This window comes from Sesamum indicum, linkage group LG1 (assembly GCF_026168435.1).
Source record: "Sesamum indicum cultivar Baizhima isolate 11 linkage group LG1, ASM2616843v1, whole genome shotgun sequence".
NCBI classification, from domain to species: domain Eukaryota; kingdom Viridiplantae; phylum Streptophyta; class Magnoliopsida; order Lamiales; family Pedaliaceae; genus Sesamum; species Sesamum indicum.
In genome coordinates this window covers 2268731-2280359 of record NC_142657.1, presented here as the reverse complement: position 1 = coordinate 2280359, position 11629 = coordinate 2268731, and the positions used below count along the sequence as shown (strand labels likewise).

General features: G+C 32.8%; 1 long non-coding RNA gene and 1 pseudogene across 2 annotated transcripts; one reads left to right on the top strand and one right to left on the bottom strand.

The window, feature by feature from the left end:
• Window positions 1–1522: 1522 nt before the first annotated feature.
• LOC105155437 (uncharacterized) lies at window positions 1523–8557 on the bottom strand. Of its 2 annotated transcripts, XR_847310.3 has the most exons (3): window positions 8369–8557; window positions 6610–6685; window positions 1523–2029 (listed from the first exon to the last, which is right to left on the bottom strand). It is a non-coding gene; the product is annotated as an uncharacterized LOC105155437 (long non-coding RNA). The 2 variants fall into 2 exon arrangements; XR_016064028.1 differs by lacking the exon at window positions 1523–2029 and having other exon boundaries at window positions 6560–6685.
• On the top strand, window positions 3792–6353 carry LOC110011731 (flavonoid 3'-monooxygenase CYP75B137 pseudogene; annotated as a pseudogene).
• Window positions 8558–11629: the final 3072 nt, after the last annotated feature.

The following is an 11629-nucleotide window of genomic DNA, read 5'->3' as shown; positions in this document are numbered from 1 at the left end:
CGCGCCGACTGATACGGATCGAAATATGCGACCTCCCTCAGCAGATCCAAGCTAACCACGTATTCGTCCCAAATCGTTAATGGATTCTGAGGATTAAAACACATATATTAGGCTAGTTAGGTTCGTCCCTAACTAATACCCTCCAACGCTCAAGTTAATTCGGGGTTCGAGGTAGAATATGTGATCTGTAGGTTTAAAGGTGAAAAGCAATAAATGCGTGTGTTACCTCAAATGATTCGTATTTGAAGTATTTATAGGGTCGAAGTGTACAGTGCTGGTTGGGCCATGTGTCACCATCTAGGTGTTCCTAGCTTTTTATCGTGCGATGGAGAATTAATCCTGTCAATCGTGCCTGTTGGGTTCTGGCGCGGGTTGGCTCCGAGGACCTGACCCGCGTATTGGTGTGCAAATCCTGCTAACTTTTAGGCTATTTTACCCTTATGAGAGGGGTTTTTTTAGTGTTTTGCATAAATAGGGATAATGCCCCCTCAGAATCTCCTCCTTTTGTTCATTATGTGTATTCATTTGCACAAATAGAAATATTGATTTAGAAGATTAAAATTAAGATAAAAGTCATAACGGAACTAAAAATTAAAGAGAATGCATTTCCAGCTTTAATGGGGCACATGTATTTTGTCGTTAACGGCAGAATAAGAATATGGGCAACATTGCAACATTTTTTTGAGTTAATTAATTCAACATATTTTAGCATAACAAAAGGGTTCAATTAAAAATCCATAAAACGAGGGGTTAAATTTGAAATAGCCATATCTTATACGACCAATTAACTTTGTAATTTTGCTTGGAAAACCACAATTCTCCGATCGATTTTTCAATTTCCTAACCAAAAACCAAAAATTAAAAGTTTTAGGATTCCCATTATATATATGACCAACTTGGTGCAAAATAGTACTATTTGATATAACTCCAATTTTGTCCATACATGTTAGGTGTATAAAGTTTAAAGGAATTTTTTATATTTCATTTCAAATATTTATATGGGATGAATAGCAATTTACCCATATGATATTGAAAACGAGCACATTACCCCCCTATGAAAAAAATATAGCAATTTACCCCCCTAAATTTTTTAAAATGAAGCAATTTACCTCCTAGACAGGAAGGTAAATTGCTTCATTTTAAAAAACATAGGAGGATAAATTTTTGTATTTTAAGAAATATAAAGAGGTAAATCGCTATTTATTTTCATAAGGGGGTTATACTCATTTATGATATCATTAGGGAGTTGATTGCATTTTTCCCTATTTATATGTATGACATGTTCATATATTTTATAAGTATGTTATGTTCAATATATTATTCATTTTCATAAACATTACTTTGATATATCTTCTATCTTTTGCTAATTACAAAACATTGTTGAGCCCATTTCTATATCAATAGGGGCATATATGAATTTTAAAGGCTACCAGGGGTGCTTTATGTAATTGTTAAAAAGGTAGATGTGATTTGTGTAAAAGAACAATAGGCAAAGGGATGTAAAATGTAATTATTCCTATATATATATATACTTTTGTTTTGAAGGGAAATCAATATATTGAATTAAGCCAAGTCCGAGTCACTCAGAGAAAAACACTGAGCATCACCAACTGAAAAACAGACCCCTCAAGCTGGGTGTGTTCATGGCGAGCGATTTTGTAAGTTAAGCCATTACAATCACGGTTAACATGACTAAATGAAATAGAAGAGCAAAAACTAAGTAAAGTAAGGATGTCAGAAATCAACAGAAGATAAATCATGAGCATGAGATCTCAGTTTGGAGGTCATTTGGAGACAGTCACCCTCCAAAATAATTTGTGACCAATTCCTACCTTACCAAGTCTGCCGCTTCCGTAGCTGTTAGTACTTCCCCTAATTCAGGATCGGCATAACTTTTCTGTCGATGGGAGAGCCAGCGACCACTGTTCCATTTCCATCTCGAGCTACCACACCAGTCCCCGTTTCACCGTCGGTCGCAAAAACAGTCCCGTCAAAATTAATCTTGATCACCCCAATTGGAGGAGTCCATCTGGATGTGTATATATATATATATAAAGAGAGAGTACTATATGAAATAATCTTGATCATTCCTATATGTATATATATATATATAAAGATAATCAATATAACTTTAAATAATCATTCACCTTTTGAAATACTGCTATAAGCACTCATGTTTATAAGGATTAAATTCAATTTTGATCCTCTGACTATAGCCAAATTCCGTTTTAGTCCTTTAACTTGTTAGGGTTTAGATCTGGTCCTCTATGTCTTTCAATTACTCAATTTTGGGACTTTTTTCGACGAAAAATTACCCAACTCGCCGGAAATTTCCACGTGGAACCCATGTGGACATTTAAATTAAGGCTGAGACATAATTGGTTAGTTTTAGCTGACTTGGCATTTTTTTGAATTAAAAAAAAAAGAATGACATGGCATATTAATCTTGTGTGACGTGGAAAAAGAGGGAAAAGGGAGGCCTCTTGCTGTGCTTGTGACTCGAGAAAGCTGGCGGCGCAAAGGACGGCGGCGGTCGAAGACTCCGACTCTTGTGATCTCGTAAAAAATCTGATGAAAATTGATGGGTGAGGTCTCGCTCAAAACGCCTTGGCAAGAGTAGTCCAACGGTGGTGGTCCGCAACGGTGATTTGTCCGGACGGCGAAGATCCGGCAGTTCAAAGGTGGCGGCGTCACGAAACTTTAAAAGAAGTGATCTCATCGAGGAGTTGATGAAAATGGCTGGGAGAGCTGTCGTTCGACTCACCTTGATGAGAGGAATCCAACAGCGGTGGTGCGCAGTGCTGATTCGTTCGGACGACGGCGTATAGACGGCGGAAAGTCGCGTCTGTCACCTCTTGAGCCCAACGTCAAATCGCGATGAAACTTCAAATTGATGGAGGGGAAATGTTCGCCTGGTGATGGGGAGTCGACTGATATCGGTGGTGCCGGTGATTCATCGAAAATTGATCGAAAATTTAGAGAGGTGCGGCGAAAAAGTGGCGATTCCAGCAGGTTTGACCCGCAATTGGCGGCACGTCCTTGCTCCGATCAGAACACGCGCAGCATGGGAATGACGTTCATCGGACGACGATTCAAACAAGGGGGCGCATGGCCTTGAACGCGCCGAAAAGCGTAGGATGTGTTGCTGTGCTGAGTGTTTTCCCTCTAGTGACGTGGATTAATATGCCATGTCATTCTTTTTTTTTTTTTTACATTCGAAAAATTGCCAAGTCAGCTATTACTAACAAATTATGTCTCAGCCCTAGTTCAAATGTCCACATGGGCCCACGTGGAAATTTTCAGCTAATTAGGTAATTTTTCGGCGGAAAAAATCTCAAAATTGAGCAATTGAAATATATAGAGGATCAGATCCAAACCCTAACAAGTTAAAGGACTAAAGCGGGATTTGGCTATAGTTAGAGGACCAAAATTGCATTTAATCCTATTTATAATTATAGCCATTAAGTTACTAATAGATTATTTTATGCTGATTTATTCAGAAAAGTTTGAGAACGGAAAGCATTAGCCTAATCCATTTCCAAATATACATAGCATCCATTATTTTCTATTATATTTTTTAATATGTAAACCTTGACTATATATTTTTATTTTTTGGCTGTGTGTGCTATACATATATATGACCAACTTGGTGCAAAACTAATACACACATCAACTGAATTGGTGTCTACTCTAGAAACATGATTTCTCTAAGTGATTTTTCACCTCTTTCAGCACCACTTCTCATTATAATTTCGCTGCCCATCTTCTGGTGCATGCTCATGCTGTTTACCATGTCCGGCAACAAAACAGCCCCCACGCCACCAGGACCAGGGGGCTTGCCAATTGTGGGCTTCTTGCCTTTCCTTCGCGCGGATACGCATATTCAGTTCACTGAACTAGCCCGCCAATACGGTCCAATCTACAAGCTCTGGCTGGGGACCAAACTCTGCTTTGTGATCAGCTCGCCGTCCCTCATAAAAGAAATTCTTCGCGATCATGATACCATGTTCGCCAACCATGACAGCACTGTTGCTGCGCGCATTGTCAGCTCCAACGGAAATGACATAATCTTCTGTCCTTACAACTCTAGCTGGCGCACGAGGAGAAAACTCTTTGTAGGCAATTTTCAAAGCAATAGCAGCCTTGATTCTACTTCTAATCTTCGTAAAGATGAGATCAGGAAAGCGATTAGAAACATCTATACCAAGATCAATACCCCTTTTAAAATCTGGGAACTAGCTTCTAGTATTATTCTGAGTGCTGCAATGAGCATGGTGTGGGGAAACACCATTCAAGGGGAGGAGAAGGACAAGATTGGGGCAGCATTGTCGCCGCTGGTGGCAAGAGCTGGTGATTTGTTGAGAAAGCCAAATATGTCTGATTATTTGCCGGTTCTTGCCAGGTTTGATATTCAAGGAGTGAAGAAAGAATTTAGCAATATTATGCAAAGGATCGACGAGATTTTCGAAGATATCATTAACGAGCGCACGAAGGACGGAGGAGGCAACAAGAACGGTGGGAGATTGGATTTTCTGCGAACGCTTATGGAGTTGAGCAAGAAACAAGATTTTAAGACGGAAATTGGCAAGACACAGATCAAAGGCTTGATCACAGTAACTTCTCTATTATTGAGATTTGCTTATTATCAATTCCAATTTTTATTGCAAAATAGTACTATTTCATATAGCTCCAATTTTGTCTATGCATGTTAGGTGTATAAAGTTTATTCATTTATATATACCATTAGAAACATATTTTATATATATAATGGTAATGGAATATATATAAAATATATTTTATGCTTGAAAAAGTTAACTAGTACTCCATGCCTATCCAAAAGTAATTGCTCAGGATTTCTAATCTTTCAACTAATATGTCCTGTTGATTACATTTGATTATTATTATGTAACTCAAAATTTTCACCTTAATATTTATCGTGATATTTTTAATAAGGAAAAAATATAATTTTGGTTCAGTTACTATTAGAGGTGACAGTTTAAATTCACAAATATATACATGTTATAACAATATATTATAATAAAAATTCTGTATCCTGGAACTTCCACTTTGACGTTTCAATCTTGGAGGAGCCATAATATTAATTAATGTTATTCTCCCAAAGCTGGTCTTCTTCTTCTTGAACACTTAATGAAATAACTAATAGTTTGATTTTACACGGTTAATTTGAATATATATATGGAAGGAGATAATAAAGACATAGAAAAGGAAAGAATTAACATTTAGTAAATTTACCTAATCAATAAAATATGGGTACAATTACCACCCTCTAATTATTCATCCCACGTTAATTGTTCCCTAAAGTATTAAAATCTTAATTGGATATTTTTTGAGTAGATATATAAATATATATATATGCGTATATAAATTTATTTTTAATTTAGTTTGATTAATAAGTGAAAATAAAAAATTGTGAGCTACAACTCTAAATATATTAAAGCAAACAAAACTGAATTGCGAAAGGAAAGCATTATCCTAATCCATTTCCATATATATATATATATAAAACTGTTTTGCGAATGGAAAGCATTATCCTAATCCATTTCCATATATATATATATATATATATATATATCATCCATTCTTTTCTATTATATTTCTTAATATTTAAACCTTGGTTTAGTATCAAACAACATATAATAGTTTAATTAACGACTAGTTTTATTTTCGGCTACATGTGCTATGTTTAGTGACCAAATCTCTCTTAATAGAATATCATCCTAGGTGGGACGGACACTTCAGCAACCACGATCAAGTGGGCAATGGATGAGTTTTTGCACAATCCAGAAGTGATGGAAAGGGCATATAAGGAACTAAATGAAGTCGTAGGACTGAACAATGTAGTGGAAGAGTTTCACATCCCAAAATTAGTCTATTTGGACGCTATCATAAAAGAAACGCTACGCGTACACCCAATAGGACCCTTATTACTAAGAATTTCCAGCCAATCCTGCACTGTGGGAGGATATTCTATTCCTAAGGATTCGACAGTAATTGTAAACATCTGGTCTACTCAAAGGGACCCTCTTGCTTGGGATAACCCGTCAGAATTCATGCCAGAGAGGTTTTTAGGCAACTCTGAAAAATGGAATTTTAGTGGGAATAATTTTACTTATATTCCGTTCGGTTCAGGAAGAAGGATTTGTGCTGTAATACCACTAGCAGATAGAATGTTGAGGTATGTGTTGGCTTCACTTCTGCATTCATTTGATTGGAAACTGCCAAAGGGTGAAATAGTGGACAGACAGGATATATTTGGGATTGTGACAAAGAGAAGGACTCCGTTGGTTGCTATTCCTAGTCCTAGGTTGTCTGATAAGAATCTGTATGTGTAATTTCACATTCTAATTATGTCGGTCTAGTAATTAGCATATGCATAATATTTATTACCCAGCACAAGTTGAACATGTTATAAATAAATATGATGCTTCTTTGGTTCCATATGGTAAGTTTGCATTTGTATCTTTGTTTTGCCCAGAAATTTGTCGGGATAATACTTTTGATCCCTAAATAATACCATTTATTCGATTTCAGCTTTAAGGAAAAGAATAGGATAAGTTATCAAATAGAAAAATGTTAAGAGATACTTACAGATAAGAACCATTTGTTCTTTAGCAACTCTTTCCTTGAGAATGTCTATAATCCTATATCTAAGAATAACTAGAATCTGCAACATGTGAAAAAGATTTTACTTACTTATTAACATAATTAATAGAAAAGAGGATCAAATAAAGAAAATAGAAAAGAACGAATAAATGAGAGATAGAGAAAGTAGGCTAGATAAAAAATATAGTTAAAGGAGAATGGGATTTATGTAGCTTGTTGTCTGATATCTTAATTAGCCATTATAGGACCAAAGTTTTTGATCTACTGATATAAGAAAATAGGAACTAACATCCAATCAAATAAAGAAGTATTTAGCTAAATGATAGTTCAATTTTAGGATGAGAAGAAACCAGTTAGAGTTTAGTGGAAGATTTTAATCATAATCAAAGTATACTTTAATTTAGTGTTTCATTTTATATATTATATGTTATGTATTCATGTCATATGCATAAAACTCAAATGTAGGCTTTATCCAGGCTTAAGTTCTCTATGTTTGATATAAAGTGAAGAAAGAGCTTCGACTTGCATAAGGTGAAACTGATCTGCTTGTTTCTGCCCTTAATTATTGTCCTTTTATGTTCCTCTTTTAGATTCATTCTAAAGATTATAAGATACACAGGTTGTAAAGTATGAACTAGAGAATGAGTTCCCTGTTCATTCATTTAAAATTTCTTTAGGATTATTATCTGCAGCAAGTTGCATGTAATGTAAATGGGATGGATTATACAGTAAATGGATATGTCAATACATTGAATAACTATGACATAAGAAATTGTGGCAGTAGCACCATGAACATCAAAAGTGGACATAATATCACTTTCAATGTAACTTGGGGGGCAAGCAAGGAGATAGAAGTGGTATCTGAGTTGAAGCAGATACACTTACATAGCAGATTCTATGCACATGTTGCCTAATCCTATATGCATGTGCTTAGAGTATGGATAATCTTAGAAAGATAAGCAGACACTCTCTTACTGATTCAGCTACTATGAAACAGATTTTCAATCCATTATTCTTCAACACTCATATCCCTTATACAACAGAAAATTGACTAGAGTATACCTATATCCATTCACTTACCAATCCTTATATCCTTATAATTCATCAATAATTCATTGCGACCACCCTAACATACAATGACTTAATTTTCATCCACTTCCAAAGGTAATGAATTGACCTTCCACAGCTTCTCTAGTACTGTATAATTCAAGTTAGTAACTAGCTACTCAAAATTACTACAAAATTAATTACATTGATCAATACATTCTTATCATCCATTTTCCTAATTCTTTTTCAATAAATTAGCTTCAAGTAGTGAATGAAGAAATTAACAAGCGAAGCTTTCAGCCCTCCATTAATCAAATTATTATGAACACGAACCCTTCTTCTTCTTCTAATTCATCACCTGCTGCTACTGCTTCTGTCCTCCCACAGTTAATTTCTTTTCAAAACTCAAATACATCATCATATATTCCAACACATTCACAATTTACACAATCAAGCTAAACAAGAATTCAAAATTGCAAGGGTTCATTCATTCATATATATTTAAGGGGTTCAAAGTCTAAGCATCATTCTGAAGCAATGCAGCCCTTCGTTCGTTTTTCAACAAATTTCAGCAAAAAAAATGAATTTTCCGACGAGAAGAACGTAGAGGTGTTCAATCAGGCATTTCAACAAACACTTGAAAGCATTCAAATTTCTTCTACAAACTGTAAAAAAAATTACAAAGAAGAACAATTACATGTTAATGGCTTCGGAGTGAAGCTGTGCCGACGGAGTCGGAGCCTTCCGCGAGCGAGAGAGAGAGAGTTAGAGGAGAGAATTCTGCACAATTTTTTCTTTTCTGCTTGTGCTTCTTCGCGTCTGCTGGCAAGAGAGAGAGTTAGAGGAGAGAGAAATGAATCAAATATTTTACTTTCAAGTTATGAAATCAAATTAGTCAATGATTCAATTTAATTAAATGTATACTTATTTATAAAATTTATTTTATATAACTAAATAATATTAAATATATTAGTTATTTATATAATTTAAATATATATAATATATAATATATAACATATAATATATAATATAATATATCATAGCCATGTTATTGAAGTTGCAGTGGATAATTCAGCAGTACTTTATTTCTTTGCATAATATGCAGCATTTATTTGATAATAATAGTAATCAAGTAAAGAATGCTAAAAAAAGGAACATGACTCTCAAAAATTTAGATCAACTAAATAATTGGGCAATTTCTAAAGTTAATCCTAGAGTAATTTATAATTTGGAAGATTTGATTTTTGAAAAATTAAGCAGGAAGTAAAAAAATTACTGAAGAATCTATTACTCTTTATAATGAGGAAAAAGTAATAAATCTTTGGATGCCATGGATATAAGGCATTACCAAAAAGAATATATGTTTCGACATATATGTTTTGTACAAATATCGTTAAGCCTCTAACATCAGAAGGTTTACTAGAGAGTTTTTTAGCTACTTTAAGAGATGATAGGAATTTAGACTGGAAGAAATCCCTAATAGGAATACTAATATTTAACCTGGCTCATGGACCAATACTTTTTCATATTTACAATTATCAATGTCTGATGTAAGTATTCTTGATGCATTAACACTGAATGTTAAAACCCATGGATATAATTATGCACTTGGGTCAGAATTAATATGTATATGTTATAGAATATACTATAAACTTCTTCAAACACTTAACCCTAGTTGTAAAACGCAAGATAATACAACTCTTAAACAAACAGTATTCTTTGAAACAAATTTATAAAATTCAAGAATTAATACTAAGAGACAAATAAAATAGAGTGACGTAGAGTTTTTGGAACAGTGGATAATTGAAAAGGAAGTCCCTATTAGGAGTAATAATTACGAAGGAAATGTCATAGACTTTGTTAATCAATCAAAATATTTAAAACGCAATTCTTGAAGATATTCTATAATGTCTGACATATCACCAATATTGACAATAATCCTTTCTAGAGCATTCACATCCTGAATCAGAAAAGAAAGTAATTTAAATGATTCAAGTTATGATAAGGTCAAAGAAACAAGAATACAATCAAACAATATTGTCAAAGGTATCTATAAAGATCCCAAATTAAATGAAGAATTAATTTCATAAACATATTTTTGTTTATAAATGAATATACCAGATTTAACTGATTTTGAAATAGAAATTCCAGTTGTAAATTATACAAACATAATAGATTTTAGTCTTGGATCCCTAGCTAGGAAAGAAATTAAGGAAGAATTTTTTAAAAAAGATGGAAATCGTTTAGAAAATAGTTTTTTAAAAATTTCCTACCTGAAAAACAGAATAAGATTTCAAATCAATTCTATAAGAAATTAGCCATATGGAATAAGAAAGTTACTTTTGTTCATTGATTTATAACCAAATATTCAAAACAATATTTAAATGTGTTATAAAGAAAATACTTTTTAGAAAATAAAAAACTCCTAAATAATGTTTTTCCCCCTGAACAACCTTTCAAAATGAATTCAAATGAAATAAAAATAAATTTTAAAATATTTTCTAAATTAATTGAAGATGACACTCTAACAGTTACAATAACACAAATAAATGAATTATTAAAAAATAAAATTATGCCAATTTATACTTAAATATTATAGGAGAACAGATTATTGAATTAAATAATAAGATTGATTGGGAACGAAATTGGCAACAAGAAATCAACTCAAATAGAACAATAGCTGAGGAAACAAAAGGAGAAATTATTGCTAGACCCTTAATTCAACCGCCACCAGATATTGTAGGTTTTAATTCAAGACCCATAGGAGAACTAGAAAAATTACTTGACCAAAAGTTTAAAATTAAATGCTTTAAATAACCATAAATTCTCATAATTATAGATACAAATTCACGGGGGAAATTAACAGATTAAATAAATTTGCTAGGAAACCAATGCAAATAAAATTTTATTATCCTAGACCAACACCCCCACAATGTTCTTTATGAGGAACAAGAGATAATTGACTGAAATAGTTATAATGAAAATAAATTTATGAATAGAATATTGATGGATTTACAGAAAGACAAATTTATAATACTATATATAGGATGATGATGTATAGCACTATCTGTAAAGAAAATATTAATTTCGATAAAGCTATTGCTAAAATGATTATAGCAGGATTCACTAGTCAATTAAAGGTATGGTGGGATAATTATTTCAGTCAAACTGATAAAGATGAAAAATTAAATAAAGTAAAATTTGAAAGTAATATCTCAGAAGAAAAAGCAGTTTATACATTAGCTATGATCAATATTGTTGAACATTTTATAGGTGGATGGTATGATAATTGTGAAAATATCTGAACATTATTACAGAATTTAAAATGTAAAACTTTAACTTCGTTTAAATGGTATAAAGACGTCTTCCTCAGTAGAGTTATAGAACTCCCAGAGTCAAATGATGCTAATTGAAAGTCTAAATTCATAGGTGGTCTCCCTTATCTTTTCGCAAAAAGAGTTAAGAATGCCCTGAGAAAAGGAGACATGCAAATTAATTATAATCAATATACTTATGAGAAGTTAACTGGAACTTGTATCCAAAAAGGGTTAAATTTATGCAATGAAATTAGATTGAACCGACAAAATAAAAGATAAAATTTAATAGAGAAAACTCAATTAGAATAATTTTGTGCTCAGTTTGGGATGGAAATGAAACCATCCAATAGACAAAAAATCCCTAAGAATAGAACTTTAGAAAATAAAGAAAAGAGGTATAAGAAGAAAAAATTAAGAAAAGAAATAAATAAAGAGTAAAGACTTAGCTAGAAAAAATGAATGGAAGGCTAAAAATAGTACCACAAAGAAAATAAGGAGATGCTATATTTGTGGAGAAACAGACCATCTTGCAAATAGATGCAGAAATAAAAAAAGCTAGGAAATTGAAATGGAAAGATCAATAGTCTTAATTTAGAAAAAGAGGAAAAATAAAATATACCAATATAATATTTTTTTGGAGA